This window comes from Sarcophilus harrisii, chromosome 3 (assembly GCF_902635505.1).
Source record: "Sarcophilus harrisii chromosome 3, mSarHar1.11, whole genome shotgun sequence".
NCBI lineage: Eukaryota > Metazoa > Chordata > Mammalia > Dasyuromorphia > Dasyuridae > Sarcophilus > Sarcophilus harrisii.
Window position 1 is genome coordinate 88,386,471 of NC_045428.1, and position 21,681 is coordinate 88,408,151.

The 21,681-nt window shown below is 36.0% G+C and overlaps 1 pseudogene; it reads right to left on the minus strand.

Annotated features, from left to right (window-relative positions):
* Positions 1 to 6,889: 6,889 nt before the first annotated feature.
* Positions 6,890 to 10,263, minus strand: LOC111720037 (annotated as a pseudogene).
* Between the last annotated feature and the right edge of the window lie 11,418 nt (positions 10,264 to 21,681).

Consider the following 21,681-nt stretch of genomic DNA (forward strand, 5'->3'; position numbering starts at 1 on the left):
TTTGCCTTTTGATCTTATTTTTCTAGTGCAGCATGATAAATATGGAAATAAGTTTAGAAGAATTGCACATGTTCAAGCTATATTAGATTATTTGCTGTCTTTGAGAGGGGGTGGAGAGAAGGAAGGGAGAAAAAGCTGCAAAGCAAGCTTTTGCAGAGATGAATGTTGAAAACTTATCTTTTCATGTATTTGGTAAAATAAGCATTTTTTTTTTTAATGTAAGTTCTAGAATATAGAGTCAAGTCTTGCTTGTTTGCTTGTGTTTGTGAAACCCTAAGCTTAGCACAGTGCCTAGTAAATATTTAATAAATGATTTATCTAACGAGTTAGCCAGAAAAGATAAAAACGCCTGCGGTCTCTGGAGGCAATACCCCTACCACATTAAGTCACTTCCAGGTCAGGCCATAGCATTAGAAAGGCACCAGGTTGAAGAGAGGAGAATATAGACATTAGAACAGTGACTATGTAATCACAGAGCTGAGTGAAAGGGGACAGATTAATGTGCTGCTAAGAACAAAAGCCATAGTACTTGTTCTGATCTTTTTTCTATGTTGCCATCTTGTTTCATCAAGGGAAGATATGCGCCTTGTTTTTATTCTCCCACACACACCCCATCTTTGTTCTTTAAGGATTTATTTTGTTTTCTGTTTCACAAGTTGTTTTGAAAGAAACCAATTTCTCCAAGATGGCATGGTCATTCATTAAAGTCCTGATTTGTATGTGACCTTGAGATATTAACTATAGCAGAGAAGGAAACTATTGTTAGTGAAAAATGAATGAAGAGATATGGATAGGTTTCAGAACTGTAAGGAGGCAAATCCTGGCATGGAGCTGAGAGTGGGGTGAAGACATTTTTGGGATATATATATTATATATGCATTTTATTGATACACACATATATATATATACACAAATATCTCATATATTGTGCTTATGAATATGTATGTGCATATCTATATTATCTATATTTGTATATTACTTTTGAGTTTATAGTTTCCTATGACTCAAAACAATACCTCGACCTAATTGGCCTTGGACAATTCTGCTGGGGAAAGGATCGTAAAAGAGCTGGAGTAGATTTTTTGACACAGTTACCTCTAGGATTTTCCTCCTTTATCATTTTTCCTTTCCAGGGCAAGTAGGAACCTATCCCCCCAAGGGGCAGAGTTGAAGCATTGACTAAAGAGAAGTCTAGACCTGAAAAATCAAAAGGAAGGAGAATTTTCAAACACCTACCATGTGCTAGGTGCTGTAGTAAGCATTTTAAAAATGGTCTTATTAAATCCTCACAACAACCTGGTGAAGCAAGTGCTTTTAACTCCTATTTTACAGTTGAAGAAACTGAGGCAGACAGATATTTAGTGACTTGATCAAGATCTAGTAAATGTCAGAAAATTAAACTCAATTCTTTCCGATCTCAGGGCTCCACTGTGTCTAGCCCTGAAGGCTTATTTTTTTTTTTCAAGGAGGAGGAGGAACTGGGAACGAGAGGTACTGTCCACACGAGAATGGGATCCAGCCAAGAGGAAGTAACCAATCACCCCTCCACAGCCAATACTTCTGTTGCTCTCACAACTCTGTTAAATTCATAGTACCCTGCTTAGGAATTCTGTGGAAAAGGCAAGTTCTTTTCCCATTCAGGTCCCAGATCTCAGGCTCTATGTCCCCTTAGTTTTTCATCCATAGGAATCCTCTGCATTAGACATCCCCTTGATTTAAGGGATTCAATACCTTATGCACAATTCCAAAGCACATCCTGAGTTTGCTTTAATCCTCATTTTTGGTGTTAGAGTGAATCATTTAGATTGTTCTGATTTTTCATCCTCTCTGAAATCTTCCCAAGTTGCTTTTTAGGAGTTAGTAAAGTCATCTTGCCTCTCTGTGATCCATACATCTCCTTAATTTCCATCCCCCCAGTCCACCTGGTTCAGCTCCAAGGTCAGCAGCAACCCATCTGTATTTAATTACACTTCAACTCTCTCGGCTCCAACCAGACTGATCACAGCCAACCAACTACCTTAAAGTCTGGGGAGGGGGCATTTTTAAAAAGGCATCTTGTTGATGACTTCTATCTTCACTCCAGAATCATTTAAAACGCTCCTCCAAGACTGAACAGTCCCCTTGTGACAAATAAAATCAATTAAGTAAAACCAATCTACACTATATTGAACATATCAGATAATATATAAAATTTTCTAAGCAAGTAATTGGCAATTTTGATACATGATTCTGTGTAGCGCTGTTATCATCTCTGGGAGATCAGAAAATCATTATATTTAAATTCTACCCAATAATGTTTGCTGGCATTTTCCTTTGTTTGAGTGTTCCCATGTTTTTTAGCATGATGTTTTCTGTAATGTTGTAAGATGCCGTCAGTGAAAATGAAAACAGCATCAAGGACAGCTACTATACTAATGAGTAAATTATTCCACTTGAAAAGGCTGCAAACCATGCCAACATGGAGGGAGAATTGCTACGTGACTTTTTGTTCACAAAAGACTGTGCACTCAATGCAGTCTCTAGGGCTGAGATGCACAAAATATGGGTTGATTCTCTGCTGCTTATGCTAATTCTGGCTTGACAATAAACACCAAGAAAACATAGTTTTTCTATCAGCCAGCACCACACCATCCATATATTGATACTGTTGACACTTACTGCAAATGAAGAAATTTTGAGTGCTGTGGATAAGTTCACTTGCCTTGGCAGTATACTTTCCAGAGATGTACCCACAGATAATTAGATTGATGCATGCATTGCCAGAGCTAGCTCAGTGTTTGGAAGGCTCAGAAAGGAAATATGGGAAAGGAGAGGTATTAGACTCCTTACCAAACTGAGAGCTTACAGAGCCACTGAGGTGATCTCATTGTTGTATATTTGTGAAACCTGGACAGTCTACCAGCACATGTCAAGAAACTGAATCCATTCCATTTGAATTGTCTTAGGAAGATGGTGAAGATCAACTGGTGAGATAAAGTACCAGACACTGAGGTCCTTTCTCAAGCTGAATTACCAAGCATTTAAACTCTTCTGCAGAGAGCACAACTACCCAGACTGTTCAAATGTATGTTTATTTATGTTTAGCTTAAAAAAAAAAAAAGTATGTTTACCTAAAAAACTGTTTTACAGAGAACTCACACAAGACAAATGATCATACGGAGTTCAGAAGAAGCAATAAAAGAATACTGGTCTCTAAAGAACTCTGGAATGGATTGTGAGACATGAGAGGTCAAAGGACTGTCCAACATGGTGTACCTTTATCAAGGAACGCATTGTGCTCTATGAGCAAAGTAGAATTGCAGTAGCTCAAAGGAAATGGGAGATGCACAAATTTAGCAACATTTCAACTCCATGTGTTCATGTGAACTATTTATGCCAGACCAGTGGTAGAGCCTTCCAAGCTCATATTGGTCTGATCAGTCACAGTTGAACATATTGTACCTTATCCCTAAAATAGCAATGTCATTTTGGACCTCTTTAAGAACAAAGGACAACAACCATGTACTAACTGCATCCTTGCTGCCTACAGATACGCCCATGTCTCTTCTACCTTTTAAAAACCTCATTTGATCCAATCATATCTGCTAGCGATTATCCTATATCTCTCTTCTCTTTTGTAACTAAATTCTGTGAGAATACTAATCACAATCAACTTTTTCTCCTCCTTCTCCTTCTCCTTCTCCTTCTCCTTCTTCTTCTTCTTCCTCTTTTTTTTTCCAGCCTGAATTGCTTTGCCCCTCTACTTCTAAGGGTTTCCATTATTGGTGACCACTTGAACATCTTTAGCCCTACTATATATATCTCAGACCTCTCAAACCCAAGGGATCCACTGGTCTCAGCCTCCAAAAGAGGGATTATAGACATGTACCATCATTACTAGTCATTCACCCTCTTCTAAACCCCGTGTAGTCTGGATTATTTAACTGAAAGTGCTCTCCCCAAAATTATCCACATTCTTCTCATTGCCAAATCTTATAGCTTTTTCCCATCCCTCATTCTTCTTGACCTCTCTCCAATCTTTGACATTCTCTAGATATTTCTAGATACTCTCTCCTCTCCATATTTCTAATGACATATTTCTCTTCTGGTTCTTCTCCTGTCCAACTGCTCCTTCTCTTTTGCTGCATCTCCCTCTTGATTATGCCCATTGTGAATGTTCCCTAAGCTTCTGTTCTAGGTTCTCTTTTCTTCTCCCTTTATATTTCTCTTGGTGATCTCATCAACTCCCTTGGATTCTGTTATTATCTCTATGCTGATGCTTCTCAAATCTATTCATCTACTCTTAGCCTCTCACTCCAGTATCACATGACCAGCTACCTCTTGAATGTCTCTCAAATTGTATGTCCCCAAAACATCTCAAATTCTACATGTTCAAATTAGAATTTTTGTCTTTTCTCTCAGTTTTCTTATTACTGTCAAGAATATCACCATTTACATGGCTCTTTTCAACAATGAGATGTTTCAGGCCAGTTCCAATGATCTTGTGATGAAGAGAGTCATCTACACCCAGAGAGAGAACTGTGGGAACTGAATGTGGATCACAACATATGTTTTCACTCTTTTTGTTATTGTTTTCTTGCATTATGTTTTCTTTCTCGTTTTTTCCTTTTTGATCTGATTTTTCTTGTGCAGCATGAGAATTGTAGAAATATGTATAGAAGCATTACACATGAATAACCTGTATTGAATTACTTGCCAATTAGGGGAGAGGGTGGGAGAAGGAAGGGAAAAAAACTTGAAACACAAGGTTTTGCAAGGATGAATGTTGAAATTATCTATGCATATGTTTTGAAAATAAAAAGCTTTAATAATAATAATAATAAAAGAATTCCAAAAAAACATACAACAGAAAAACACAATTTTAGAGCTAACAGTCTTCCACCATAATACATCAAAATACACTTACAACATAACTATGATGTCTTCTGGTAAACATAAGGTATGCATGTAGTCAGGGTGGCAATGTGATTATGTGTGTGTATGTATAACTATGGAACTTAGAAAAAGAAAATGAAGGTGATAATGGTAAAGAAAATTATTGATGGAAAAAAAAAGGAAGAAAATCTTTCCAGTTACCCAGGCTATCTCTCTGTTTCATCCTCAACTTCTTACCTCTAAATCCGATCTGTGGCCAAGATCTACTGATTTTACATCTATACATGTCTTAAATTCCCTTCTCTACTCACCCAGCTACCACTTTAGTATAAGCCCTGATCACCTCCCATCTGCATTATTATAATAGCCTTTTGGTTGATCTTTTGGGCCCAAATCTCTCCACATTCCAGTCTATATTCCATTCCACTGACTAATGGTCTTCTGAAACACAGGTCTGATTATGTCAGCCCCCTATTAAATAAATTCCTGTGACTCCATATTATATTCTAAGAACAATTGCAAAATCCTCTGTGTGATTTTTAGTCATTGAAATTTGCCCCTTCCTGTCTTTCTAGAGTTTTTAGATCTTACTCCCCTTCATACTCTACAATTCGGTTGCTCTGGTTTTCTTGATGTTCCTAGAACAAGACATTCCATGTTATCCCTTTTCATCCCATCTTTCTGGTTTCTTTAGCTTCCTTCAAAACAACTCAGATCTGGGATAGCTGGATGACACAGTTGATAGAGCACCAGAAGCTGAGTTCAAATCTAGCTTCAGACACGTAACACTTCCTAGCTGTGTGGCTCTAAGAAAGTCACTTAACCCCAATTGCCTCAGAAAAATTTAAAAAATAAAAATTCAAATCCTATCCTCTGTCAACAACAAATGCTTACTACAAGTGCTGGGGGTACAAAGAAAGACAAACAAAGAAAAACAAAGTTCCTTCCTTTAAGAAATTCACATTCTAGTATAGGATGTGTATAGTATAAATGGGAGGTAGTTTTATAGGGAAAGCATGAGCTATGGTGGAAGATCAAGAAAGGCCTGCTTGGGACCAGGATTTCATTATATACTTCAACAACAGTACTATATGATGATCAATTCTGATGGACCTGGCCATCCTCAGCAATGAGATGAACCAAATCAGTTCCAATGGAGCAAGAATGAATTGAACCAACTACACCCAGCGAAAGAACTCTGGGAGATGACTATGAACCATTACATAGAATTCCCAATCCCTCTATTTTTGTCTGCCTGCATTTTGTATTTCCTTCACAAGCTAACTAATAATACTGTATTTCAAAGTCCAATTCTTTTTGTACTGCAAAATAACTGTTTGGACATATATACTTACATTGTATTTAATTTATACTTTAACATATTTAACATGTATTGGTCATCCTGCCATCTGGGGGAGGGCATGGGGGAAAAGTTGGAATATCAGGTCTTGCAACTGTCAATGCTGTAAAATTACCCATATATATAACTTGTAAATAAAAAGATATAATAATAATAATAATAAAAGGCCTCCTTATTTACTGTTGTTGACTTGTGAGAGAAAGGACAAATTTTACAAATGGAGAAATTAAAATACAGAGAGAATTAATTACTTACCCAAAATTGCATAATGAATCATTTCCTCATTTGAATCTGCTCTTCTTTTAAAAAAGAAATCTTTGGAAGATATTTCTCTCCCTGTCCTCTCTAAACTGTTAGCTGTATTTCTTGGCATGGACATTCAAGAGTTTGATGACTAGCTTTGAAATATAAATCTTTGCTGAAAGCAGATGTAAATTTCCTTCATTCACATAGAACTTAGTCATCTTTAAAATGTCCACAAATGTTAACCATTTCCCCCAGTTTCTCTCTGATAAATATTATACAAAATCCTTGATCCAATATGATTCATGTGCCTCATATGACAAGATTTACTCAGTTATTCCAAATAAGGCAAGACTATAATTTTCTCCCCACCCCCAATTTTATTCAATATGAAATGTATTTCTAGAGTTTTTATTGAGAAAGTTGACCACCATGACCAAATCCACCGCTAAATTGGAATTCTGTTACGGACCCAGCCACAGCTTCCACCATCAGGTGGAAGGACCAGGGGAAGCAGCATTTCATTTGTATGTGTCTCTGTCAGCTTCACCTTGGTAAGTCCAACAGGTTTCTCACTTTCCAGTCCATTAGATCCTGACCTTCCTGTCCAGGACTTCTTTGGAGGGTGAAAGGCATAATCTTGGGGGCAGGTAAAGGTAATTCAAGATCTACTGAATGCCCTCATTGGTGAGTGCCAGTAGAAATGAAAACTGTGCCTTAATGTAACCTTGAGACTTTAGAGACTGCATGGTCTTCATGACATGGAGATTGGGTATCTTCTTGTTGCCGGCTCAGGTGCTTTGACATATGAACATCCTTCTTGGCTACCATTACTCCCTTCTTAAAAAGGAGTTCATACTGATGCTAAGTGAAATGAGCAGAATCAGGAGATCATTTTATACTTCAACAACAATACTGTATGAGGATGTATTCTGATGGAAGTGGATTTCTTCAACAAAGAGAAGATCTAACTCAGTTTCCATTGATCAATGATGGACAGAAGCAGCTACACCCAAAGAAAGAACACTGGGAAATGAATGCAAACTGTTTGCAATTTGGTTTTTCTTCCCAGATTATTTTTACCTTCTGAATCCAATTCTTCCTATGCAACAAGAGAACTGTTCAGTTCTGCACACATATATTGTATCTAGGATATACTGTGATATATTTAATGTGTATAAGACTGCTTGCCATCTAGGGGAGGGGGCAGAGGGAGGGAAAGGAAAAGTTGGAACAGAAGTGAGTGCAAGGGATAATGTTGTAAAAAATTACCCATGCATGTGTACTGTCAATAAAAGTTATAATTTTTTTTTAAAAAGAAAGGAAATGATTCTTGGGACAATGAGAGGTTAAATGCCTTGCCTAGGATCATATAACCAATATGTGTCAGAAGTAGGACTTGAATCTAAGTCCTTCTGGATCCTATTCAGCTCTCTAACCATTGCACTGTGCTATCTGTAAGGATGACAGGCATGGAATCTGTTCCATGGTCTATGCTCTTAAAGCCATTTTAATTTTGTAGGCTCTAACAAAACTTGAGCTCCTCTGGTAAAACCCTTTGAAAAACCAAGGATATCTCCATACCACCAATAGGAGCTGGAATAGAATGGCCACCAAAACCATCTGCTGTGATATAGAACGGCCTAGTAGGGCAAATATAATCCTATATCTAAATGATTTCCTCAAAGTCATTTTTTAAAAGACCATCTTCCAAATAGGGATATTAGTAAACTAGAAAGCATCAAGAGGGTGGGCAACAAGGAAGGACTTCACATTCATGCCAGTTGATTATTGTTTAAGTTCCTGGTTTCCATTAACTTGTTTTAATATTTTGTTAATTATATTCCATTATAATTGGTTTCCTTTGAAATCCTATGCATTTCATTTTATGCATTTAAAAACATGATTCTGAGAATGGGGTCCTAAGTTTTAGCAGACTACGAAAGGAATTTATAACACAATAAAGATTAATAAATCATGGGTTAAGGGAATTGTTTAGTCTGAAATATAAAAGGATTGGAATATGGAGTTTGGAGAACTGCCATGAAATATCTGGCCTGGTGCACAGAAGAGAGATTAGATTTATTCTACTTTACCCCAGAAAGAAAAACTGAAAGGAAAAGGTAAAAGTTACAAAGAGGGAAAATCAGGCTTTATGTAAAAAATATCCTTCCTAATAATTACAGCTATCCAAATATAAAATGGGCTGCCTCCAGATACTTAGGCTCTCATTTACTAGTGTTCTTTAAGTAAAGGTTAGATGGCCACTTAGAATCATAGACATAGAAATGGAAAGAACTTTAAAGACCATCAAATCCAGTTTTCCTTTTTTACAGATAGGAAAGTGAGACACAGAAATGTTTGTCCTTAGTCACACAAGTAGCAAGAATCTGAGCCTGGATTTGAAATCAAGTCTGCGTAACTCCAAATCCGATGTTCTCTCCCTGTGCCACCTGTCCAGTAGTCTGGGGAAGATTATTTTTTCAAGTTTTAGTTGAACTAGCTAACCACTGAGTTGCTTTCCCAATATGGGATTCTGTAATGCTAGTTGAAGAAAAAGCCTTGCCCCGTAGAAGGTGATTTACAATGAAGATTAAGGAAGAAACCATTCATACCATTTAAGAACTGATACATACAAGCAACCATATCTTCCCTTGGGATCTTTCACTGATCCTTAACTTTCACCACTTTCTGTTTTGCTATAACAATGCAGATTACTGACCTTCTTTTACACAATAGTGACCAGATACCTACCTAGCTCAACTAGGACGCTTAAATAAGAACTCCATTAGAATGGATGTTTTACTCTTTCCCATCTGCTTTAGAGATTCCTGCTGACAGCACATAAAGTTCAGAGAAAGGAAGATCATGTTTTATTATACCACTTAATAATGCCCTGAAAATATGTGCCCATCTGTTCAGAATCTGGAAGAAATGGAGTCTCTAAGAAACTAAACTGTAGTTAATCAGCCCAACCATCAAAAAAAAAAAAAAAAAAAAAATGGTGTCTACTATGATTGAGAAGTAAGAACAATAAAAAACAATCAACAAGCTTAAAATACATGTGACTTTGTTCCCCTTTTCTACTCTTTTTAGATACTTTTCCCTGTAATTAGTGTTGGCAAACAGAATATCAATGTGCTTGTAAAATAGAAGCTTAATTCCTTTTTATGAAATGTTTTGTTGACATTTTTTTAAAGCATCCCTATGCTTTTCTATTGAGTCCACCTATTGCTTTTCTATTTTCAAGACAATTGGGGCTAAATGATTTGTCCAGGTCCACACAGCTAATAAATGTTTGTGCTATGTGTCGGAGGCTGACTAGGAACTCAGATCCTACAGACTCCAGGGCCAGAGCTTTATCCACTACACCACTTAGTTGCCAAGTTTCCCATTTTATCCAAGACCACCTCCAGTTGCCTTGATCTGTTTCTGGCCACAGGACCCAGATGACTCTAGAGGGAAAATGAGGCAGGTAATTTTGCACAGCCTCCCTCAAATCCAATTTACATGGCATCCGCTCCCTGATGTCATGGCCCTCTTTAAGAAATAAAGGACAAACAACAATTAGTTCATCAAGTGTCTCACCATCAATTATAAAAGATTAATTCCTGATGAAGTCTGGTGAGATCAGGACCCTCCTCCCAGAAGGAAGAATTGGGATTCATGAACATGGATACAGGTAGAGTGGTTGAGCAGTCCCTGATGCTACCTGCTCATGATTGGTATATTCAAAGTTGCTAGTATCTGTTTACCCAAGATGGTAAATTTGTACAAGAATCCATCCTTACGTTCGAACTGAGTGGATGCCCATGAATTGAGGAATGGTGGAATAAGTTATGATGTATAACTGGAATATTATTGTTCTATGAGAAATGATGAGCAGGTGGGTTTTAGAAAAGTCTGGAAAGACTTGCATGATATTGAGTAAGGTGAGCAGAACCAGGGGAACATTGTACACAAAGCAAAATTATAGAATGATCAACTGTGATAGATTTAGCTCTTCTCAGCAATAGAGTGATCCAAGATAATTTCAATAGACTTGGGATGGAAAATACTGTTTGCATCCACAGAGAGAAGTATGGAGACTGAATGTGGATTTTTTGTTTGATTGTTTATTTGCTTTTTCTTTTTCATGGTTTTTCCCCTTTTGATCTGATTTTTCTTAAACAACATGACAAATATGGAAATATGTTTAAATTTATATTAGGTTGTTTGCTGTCTTGGGAAAAGGGAGGCAAGAGAAGGAGGGAGAAAAAATTTGTAAGTCGAAAACTATCTTTATGTTAATTTGGAAAAAATAAAATACTATTAAGAAAAGAAGAAAGAAATCTATCTTATCCTATAGGAAAGTAGGAGAGGAAGGGTATACAAGAAATCGGGAAGGGGATAGAAATCTATCTTACCCTACAGGAAAGTAGGAGAGGAAGGGTATACAAGAAATCAGGAAGGGGATAGAAGGAGAGCATATTGGGGAAAGGGGATAGTCAGAAGCAAAACACTCTGTTGAAATGGTGAGAGGAGAGAGAGAATAGGATAAATGGAAGAGGGAATACAGTTGGCAACAGTAATTACGAAAAGAATTTTAAAGCAAGTTGCTCTGATAAAGTCCTCATTTCTCAAACAGACAGGAAACTGAGCCAAATTTTTAAAAAAATAAGAGCTATTCTCCAATTGATTAATGATCAAGAAATGAATAGTTTTCAGATGAAGGAATCAAGTTATTTATAGGCATATGAAAAAAATATTCTTAACTCATTATTGATTGGAGAACTGCAAATTAAAACAATATTACCTCATACCTATTAGATTGGCTAATAGGCCAGAAAAGAAAAATGACAAATTTAGAAGAAATGCAGGAAAAATGAGACATCAATGCATTGCTGGTGGAAATGTGAACTGATTCAACCATTCTGTAGAGCTATAAAATCATGTATACCCTTAGACCTAACAATACCACTACTAGACATGTATTCCAAAAGAGATTTTTTTTAAAAAAGGAAAAGGACCTATATATACAAATATATTTATAGCAGCTCTTGTCTCAGGACAAAGAATTGGAAATTGAAAGGATGTCCATCAGTTGAGGAATGACTGAATAATTTTTTTAAATAATTACAATAAGTGAAGACAACTTTGAAAGACTTAAGAATTCTGATCAATGCAATGACTAATAAGAACTCCAAAAAGTTTATAATAAAACATACTCCCACCTCTAGGTAAAGAAGCAATAGACTGGAGGTGCAGAATAGTACATATATATTTAGATACATCCTTGTTTCACTATATTTATTATGAGGAAAGATTTTTATTGGGAGGGGCAGGGGAGTTCTTTGGGATAGGGGTAAGTAGTGATAGTGATTAAAAAAAATAAAAAAGAACATTAATGAAACATTTAAAAATATGCAGAAGATAACAGAAGGAAATCAAGATGGGAACACACTCAAGTGGGGTAGTGTTGATATTTTTTATTTAAATTTAAATTATACCTTAAAAAAAAGCTATACATACCAACAATCCAGCTTCCTATGCCATTCTCTTTTTCTTTGTGTATGAAAATGTTCATTTTTGTTAAGTTTATAAAAAAGATAATGGTGTGACCCTGGGAGAGTCACTTAACCCCAATTGTTTAAAAACAAACAAAAAAATAATAAAGATGATGGAAGATGAGAAAGGTAGATGCCACAGAATTAAAGGGCAAGTATTATCCAAAGGTTCAAAAACTAGAAGGGAATAGTGTGTATAAACTGAAAGCCAGTGAATTTGATTTTGACTCCTGGTAATATTCTAAAATGAACTATGTTAATGATTTTATTTTACTTTTAGCTAATTAACATATATATTTTTTTTCTCTTCTTCTCATCTCCCATATTGGAAAAAAGAAATACAAAAATTTTGCAATATCTATGCAATATCTGACTGCACAGTCAAACAAAACATATTTTCACAATCATCAGTGTCTAAAAATGTATATATCATTCTGAAACCTGAGTCCTCTGCTGAGAGGTGGGTAGCAGACTTCATCATTAGTCATCTGGATCATGGTTGGTCATTTGCAATGGTCAGAGTTCTCGAGTCTGTACTTCAGTTGAAGCATAAGAGATTTTAATCTATCCTATTGTTTTTATTGTATTTCTTTTTAATTTATTTAATTTGTTTTTCTTCTACACAATATATTGTTAGATTCTATTTTCTAATTCATTATGCCATCTACTTCCATTTAATGGGTGAATTTATACCATCCACACTTGAAATTATGATTACTAATTGTGTATTTCCCTCCATCTTTACTCTTGTCTTGTGACTGGATTCTGATGATTCTAGAAGAGAAAATGAGACTGATGACTTTGTACAGCTCTGCTTCATTTAAATATAATTTATGGGCAAGCCAAGATATCACCCTTGTAATATTATTGAGAGAAATAAAGGACAAACAACAAAAAAATTCTCTGCATTCTATTTTCTTATCCTTTTACTTTTCTTTGTTGCCCGCCTCTTCTTTAAAAAGGAAAAGAGGACAGTTACAGAAGAGTGCACTTAGTACTTACTTTCAAGCATTCCAGGTTTAGTGCAATTTGTTTCTGCTCCCTTGCCCCTTTTCCAGAGCCCAGTCACAGGTCTGTACGTTTCTTTTTCTTTCTTTCTTTCTTTTCTTCTTTCCTTCATTTAAACTAACTCCTCTTTAAGATTCACCTTCCTTAGCAGTAATTTTATTTATTTTTCAGTTCCAAATTCTCTCTTACTTCCCCCTTAGAATTTGTTCTCCTTAGAACTAATCCCTTCTTTATTCTACCTACCTTTTATTCTTTCCTTTCCTTTTCCTCTTGTTTCCCTATTGAATGAAATTTATTTCTATACCCAACTGTTTGAATATTTTTCCTTGGACCAGTTCAGATGAGAAGAAAGTTCCAGTGTTGTTGTTTTATTCATGCCTTCCTTCTTGTTTTCTATTTGTTCATCCCAATTATAGGAGATAAGTTCTCCCACCTTTCTTTTACCTTTCTCCTCTTAGTATATACTTTCCTCCTTCTCTTTCTATTTTGCTTTTAAGATCATCAAAGAACAGAACTATGTCCAGGTCTTCTGATTTCTTAGCGTTCCCTTCTACTCCCGATGATGATAGGTTATAAATGGACACATGTATCAACAACATATTAGAATGTAAACAGTTTCTCCTTGTTTAGTCTTGCATGATTGTTTATTCATGTTTATGTTTCTCTTGGCTTTTATGGTTTCAAAGTTTCTACACAATTCTGTTCTTTTCAGTAGCGATAAATGGAACAGTAGATAGAATGCTGGATGTGGAAGCAGGAGGACCTAAATTCAAATTCAGTTTTAGAAACTTACTATGTGAGCCTGAATGAGTCATATAGCCTCTGTCTGCCTCAGTTCTCTCACCTGTAAAATGGATTGATAACAATAGTTCTGAGAATCATAGGAGCTAATATGTATATATGGCACATTATAGGTGCTTAATAAATGATTCTTCCTTTTCATCAAAAATGCTTAGAAATCATCTTTTTCATTAAAGGTCCTATTGCATTATGTTCAGTTTTGCTTGGTAAATTATTCTTAGTTTTAAGCCTCTATCTTTTGACTTGTGAAACATGGTCTTCATAACTCGCTGCTCTTGTATAGTTGTGGTTACAAAATCATGCATGATCATACCTGAGTATAGTTCCTCAGTACCTAAATACTCATCATACTGGCTATTTGCAATATTTTTTCTTTGACCCAGAAATTCTAGATCAGTGGTTCTCAAAATATGGACTAGAGAATCTTGGGGATCTCTGAAATCCTTTTAGAAGGTCTACAAATTCAAAAATAGTTTTTATTTCCAATATGGCAAATGTCAATAAATATAACCCAGATCAACAAAAACACTTTGGAGATCCTCAATAATTTTTAATAGGATAAAGATATTAAAAACAAAAGTTTGAGAACCACTGCTCTAGATTTTGACTATAACTTTACTAGGATTTTAATTTTGTGATTTTTTTCAGGAGATAGCCAATGGATTCTTCTGTTTTCACTTTGTCCTTTGGTCCTAAGAGCTCTAAGCAGTTTTCTTTTATTTCTTAAAATATGATATCTACAAAAGGTAGATAGCATAGCTTTTTGATCTTAGCTTTCAGGTAACTCAGTGATTCTTCATTTCTCTTTGGGCTATTTTCCAGATCAGTGTTGTTGTTATTGTGAGAAACCTTAAATTTTCTTTTTGGTGGGGAAAGGCATTTGGGGTTAAATGACTTGCCCAGGTTCACACAACTTGTAGGTGTTAGATGTCTAAGGCCAGAACTGATCTCAGATCCTCCTGACTTCAGGACCAGTGCTCTATCCGTTGCACCACTTAACTGCCCTTCTATTTTCTTTTAGTTTTTTTATTGTTTCTTTTTTTCCCAGGAACTTTGTGACTTAGTTTTATACCTCTTACATTTCTATTTCCCATTCTTGTTATTGCAGTTTTCTTTTTTCTTCTAATTTTTCTCTATTTCATTTCACTCATAAAAATATTTTTTAACTCTTCTAATAATTCTTGTTTCATGTCTCCCAGGGATTCTAGATGAACTTGTACCCAAGCTTTGAGGCTTTGCTTATGAATGTTTGAAGTCAGTCTCTTCTTATGAATAATAGCTCTTTATAGCAGGATTTTTTTTTTGTTTTACTTTGTTTTTCATTCTTTCAGCCTTTTGTCTTTAGACTTTTTGTCAGGGTTAGGGTCTGTGTAACATTTTGGCTCAATAAAAAGAAATATGTCCCAACAATTGGTTATACTGTGATAAACAGGTTAAGCTTACTGTTCTGAGGGAAAAGAAAGGCAGAAGCCATCCTTAATACATATGCTTTGGGGGTAAAATATAGGCAGGACATATAGAATTCCCCCACAACCAATCCTGACCAAAAAAATTAAGTTTATTCATTTGTTGTTGTCCTTTGTATTTGAAGAGGAACAAAATTACATCATTGTGTCAGGGTCAAAGTACAGTTTGTCTAACAGTGCAAACTTGGAAGGCTCTACCACAGGTCAGAGACAGATGAGCTGAGATATTGCTAAATTTGTGCATCTCCCATTTCCTTTCTGCTTTGCTCATAGAGCACAGTGCCTTCCCTGATAAGGGCACACTATGCTGGGCACTCCTGTGCCAATGGCTCCCATGTCTCACAATCCATTCCAGAGCTCTTCGGAGACCTTGTTTCTTCTGACCTGCATGTGAACACTTACTTTGTGTGGGAGTTCTTCATAAAATAGTCTTTTAGGTAAACATACTTTTGGCATTTTAACAATATGGCCACCCTATCAGAGTTATATACTCTGCATTAGAGCTTTAATGTTCAGCAGTTCAGTTTGGGAAACTCCCTGTCTGGTACCTTGTCATGCCAGATGATCTTCACAAGTTTCCAAAGACAATCGATTCCATTTCCTGGTATGGCACTAGTATACTGTCCAGATTTCATAGGCATACAACTCAATAGCTGTGTAGATCCTCAATTTGGTAGGCAGTCTAAGACCACTTCTCTCCCACAGTTGCCTTCAGAGCCTCCCAAACACTGAATTAGCTCTAGCTATGTGTGCATCAACCCAATCATTGATGCGTGTATCCCCAGAAAGTGTACTGCCAAGTACTTACCATGTGCTGTAACTGATAATTCTACATCTGCATGGTGTGGTGCTGACTGGTGGAGAACCTGTGTTTTCCTGGTATTAATTGTCAAGCCAAAATTAGCCCAAACAACAGAGAATCAATCCATACTCTGTTGCATCTCACCTTCAGAAGTTAGCAATTTTGTCCAAAAAAAATAATTTTAAGTAGGATTTGGAATCCGAGAACCTAAGGTCAAATCCCAGATTTTCTACAAATAAATTGTTGCAATCTTTGTAAGTTAAACTCAATTTCCTCAACTATGAAATGAAGAGATGTATATATAGATATGTATTTATATACACACACATGCATGGACATACATATAGATGTTTGTATATGTGTATATATGTAAAGAAAGAGAGGGATAGAAAGTATAGTCTCTTCTAGTTCTACCTCCTATGTTCCTGTGTCTGATATATTCTCTAAAATGGGTCATATAACTGCTGACCAATGGAAATGATTTCTCTTTCCTTTTTACTATATTGCTTCTTCCCCACTACCCAGTGAGCCTTCTCTTGTAACAAAATAGTGAAGCAACCACATCTGAGAGCACATACAATATTTTGCACCCACAGGACCCTACCTTTTGATCCATTTCCTTATCTCTTCTCTAAGACCAAACTTAGTTAATATTATTACACAGCCTTTGACTTCATTGTATTATTCTTCCCATTTATATTATTCTAGATATTCTAGATATATTGTTTTCCTATTTCTCCTCTGGGTTTGTTCATTTAAGCGTTGTCATTTTTTTCCTATTTTCTTCACATACATGTAATAGAGTCTGGAAGATGCACAGAGTCCTTCTGTTGGTATCTCTCCATGTGGAGAGACTAGGGATCTGCTTCCAAGAAAGTCATGTTTTGGTGAGAAACATTAGAACATACATAGATATTTAAGAACTAACTGCTTCTGATCAGCTAAACACATGGTGAAGATAATGTTCTTTGATTGACTGCATGTGTTTAAAAAAAAAAAAAAAGCTTTAATTAATTGCCTCTAGATGTAAACTTTACTAGGATCAATGTCATAAAGGATCTGAGCTAAGTTTGAGTCCACTGTCACCGGACACGAAGCTGGTATAGGCAAGAGTATCCCTCTGAGGGACTGGGCAGGGAGTGTGAGTTATGGGAGTGGGAATTATTTGTACTTTGGCTCTTGCTATATCTTCAAAGTAAATCTAGATTTGTAAAAAACTAATCGATGTTAAATGGCTAAATAGTATTAGAGTATAAATCACTGACTCAACAGAAGGGAGAACACAACAGAAGAGAGACTGAGCCAATGGCAGTGGAGATGAGACAACCTCCAAACCTCAGATTACCCCTTAGACCCTTGAAGAGCATTGAGTGTGAACCAGATCATGCTCAATACATTTACCATGTCTTATCAGCATATTAATATCCCACAATTTGTTCAGCCATTTCCCAATAAAGGATACTAACCTTGTTCTCAGGGTTTTATTAAGTGATGTTATTAATATTTTAATAAAAGTTCATTCTTTCTGGTTCTGTCCTATTTAGTTTTTATCCAGCAGTGAGATCCCTGAATATAAAAAGCTTAGTGACTTGCCTCACATAATTCCAAACCACTTTCCAGAATGGCTAACCTAGTTTATAACTGCAACAAAAATATTAATTCACTTATCTTCTTGTGGCCTCCCCAACATTGACTACTTCCCTCTTTTGACACCTTTCCCTATCTGATGAGTATAAGTCTTTTTGATTTTTCACTTCTCTTGTTATTGACTTTCATATATTATCACTTTTTTTAAATGGAAGATTCTATTTGACTTTCTCTAAGCTTCACTTCACTTCATCTCTTTAGGAGAGAAGTATAAGTACATGAACAGTTAATAACATTCAAGTTTCTTGAAAATAGAAATGAATAGGATTGTCTCCTAGGAAATTCATTTGAATAGCACCAATATTTGTGTGATATAAATAAGTGCCTGTGAATGTGCCTGATGTTAGATCATACACAAAAGTACACATGTTAAATTTCTTTAATGATGATGATCCTTTAGCAGTCTTACTAATAAGTTTCTCTAATTATTATATTTTTCAATATTGCCAACACCTGAGAGTATTTAAAACATTTAAAAATTTAAGTCTTTATTCTATTGATCCTTTCCTATTAAGACAATATTCTTATATAGGCGATGTGTTAAGTTATTAAGAAAAGTCCAGGATATTGATTTTATGTTATTACCTTTCTTTAAAAAAATAAAATAAATAAATGGCTTGGCCTATGTCACATTCACATATTGGCTCCAGCTGTGTCAATAGTTTTAGAACACACCAATTTTCAGAGAAGTCTGACTGTATGGGAATCGCTGCCAGCTCCCAGCACCTGTACTTATCACTATGCAGACTGACAAGCAGATCAGCATTTTTGTTTATAGGTGAAAATGCCCAGGATATGAACAATAATGTAAACTATGGTATATCATATGATTTCCCTCCCTTCTTTCTGGCATCAATCCAATATGAAATTTAAACAAGTCCTTCCTTGGCATCCCTTAGAGTATATCTGATTTGTCCCAATGAGAATCCAATCAGCATTTTGCTCTCATCTTTACTAGTGATTTATTGCAAACAATACTGTATATCAATCAATCAAACTTGCTTTACCATTACTTATGTTGAAATAAGTGAAATTCAAGTCACAACATTTCACAACTTTCAGTCATTTCCTTCAAATTTTCATTGCTATTATTTTATTGTATCTTATTATTCTATTGTATCACCAATTACTTTTCTTTTTATAAAACTCAATGGGGAATACAAGGAGATTATGTGTTGCCACAATCATGACACAAACTACTACATCCCACTGTACTGTGGATTCCTTCTACCCCAAAGGTTCCCCAGTTCTGTACCCTTTGGGTTTTAGACAGAGCTACCAAATGTGGCAAGATCTCTCTTAAATATAATGGTGTCTGTAGGTGTGTACACAAATATTGTGTGTGTACACACATATATACACTTACTCATTTATATGATACAAACATTTATGTAACCCAAATGAATTTTGGAAGAGGAGAATCTGATCCTATTTCATTTTGATTTTTAAGGAATAGAATCTTATTAACTGCTCATAGACTGAGAAAAGATGAAGTGCTTACAGAAAGTCAAATAGAATTTTCCTGTTTAAAAAAGTCAAGTTTCCTAAAAGATTGCTCCAAGTCATTAATAAGAGAAGTGAACAATCAAATTTATGTTTATATATACATATAAAAATTATGTATATACACATGCAAACCCAATATGTGATATTCACAAAGTCTTAGTGCACTTTTTCTTCCCTGAGGCAATTGGGGTTCAGTGACTTGCCCAGGGTCACACAGCTGGGAAATGTTAAGTGTCTGAGGTCAGATTTACACTCAGGTCCTCCTGACTTCAGAGGTGCTGCTGTATCCACTGAGCCACCTAGCTGTCCCCAAGTGCATTTTAAAAAGCTGTATATAATACAAAGGTTTATTACAAGTAGTTCCTACCAGCTCCCTAGAGCCAATTGTTAAATTTCCAATAAAACAATTTTCATTGTGAATATTACACCTCAGAATTCAGATTAAGTTTGATATTTACATGGGGGAAATATTAATAATGCAGTTTCAACTTGAAGACGAACTCTGGGCACATTCTTTTTCAGAATACCAGTTGTCAAATACTTGCCAGTGCATGTTTGTTGCATGTGTTTGCACGCACGTGTGTATATGTTATGAGGGTATGCATGTGCATTTATGTATTTATTAGTCAGAGAAAGACCTGCGTGAGAGCAGAACTGTGATCTCCAAGAAGCCTAGAAGTGTCATTCACCAGCTTATTTGCATATGATTGCAAGCAAAATGTGCACGTAACAAGAGACAATACTTTATGTAATACACACAAAAATACACATGCATATCCACATAACGTATACACATGTGCATGCAAACACACGCAGCAAACATGCACCTACATACACAACATGCTGGCAAGTATTTGAAAGTGATAAATTTTAAAGTCACAAATCACATCACCGCTTGGGAGTTACGGGCAGTCCTTCCAGACAGAAAAGTGGATTTATTTTATTTTTTAAAATTTAACCTCAGTCCGAGTGGGTGGCTGCTGGTAGGGAATCTAGATTTGAACTCTCAGAACCAAGAGACAGGTGACCACGCGAAAGTAGAAAGCAAAAGGCAGAGAAGGAGAGGAATTTTTTTAAAAGATAACGAAAAGGAGGGAAAGCTGACAGGTGGGCTTTGTAGTTACACGAGGTGCTGGGTGATTGGAGGAGAACGCCGCGGTTGCGGCAAGCTGATTGGAGGAAATCATTAAAGGGCCGCCTGGGCTCGTTGCCTTCTAGCACCATCTACAGCCCGAGAACGGCGACACTTCTCCGAAGCAATTGTGTTGCATTTTACTACCGAAGAGATGAGCTGGCAACCATTTTGCTACTAGCTATAATCTACTTAATCTACCCTTTGCTTTAAAAAAAAAAAAAAAAAAAAAAAAAAAAGGAATATTTTTATCAATGCTTTGAAGGCTGTGATATTTATTTCTTGCTCTCCACCATGCAAAACACGGGCTGAATGCTTGCATTGAAAATATGACCTTACAGCCCTTTTTGTAGTGGCTAGAAACTGGAAACTGAATGGATGTCCATCAGTTGGAGAATGGCTGAATAAATTGTGGTATATGAAAATTATGGAATATTACTGTTCTGTAAGAAATGACCAACAGGATGATTTCAGAAAGGCCTGGAGAGACTTACACGAACTGATGCTGAGTGAAATGAGCAGGACCAGGAGATCATTATATACTTCAACAACAATACTAGATGATGACCAGTCCTGATGGATCAGGCCATCCTCAGCAACGAGATCAACCAAATCATTTCTAATGGAGCAGTAATGAACTGAACGAGCTATACCCAGAAAAAGAACTCTGGGAGATGACTAAAAACCATTACATTGAATTCCCAGTCCCTATATTTATGCACACCTGCATCTTTGATTTCCTTCACAAGCTAATTGTACAATAATTCAGAGTCTGATTCTTTTTGTACAGCAAAATAATGTTGTGGTCATGTATACTTATTGTGTATCTAAGTTATATTTTAATATATTTAACATCTACTGGTCATCCTGCCATTTAGGGGAGGGGGTGGGGGGGGTAAGAGGTGAAAAATTGGAACAAGAGGTTTGGCAATTGTTAATGCTGTAAAGTTACCCATGTATATATATCCTGTAAATTAAAGGCTATTAAATTAAAAAATAATAATAATAATAATGAAAAAAAAAAAAAAAAAAAAAGAAAATATGACCTTAACTATTAATGAAAGCTTGAGGTCAATAAAAAATGTTTTGCAGGGTCCTGAAAGCAATCCAGCCCTCTCGCCTTTGCAAATTCAGCAATTGGGAATCCACTGAGTTACGTGTTGCAATCTGGGCACCAGATATTTGTCATCCATTTGGTCTTTTCTCTGAATGAACCCGCACTGCAGGTGAGTAACGACAGATTTCTTCCAGGAGGCCCTGCAATAACTTGGAGCTTGATGCAATTAACATAAAAT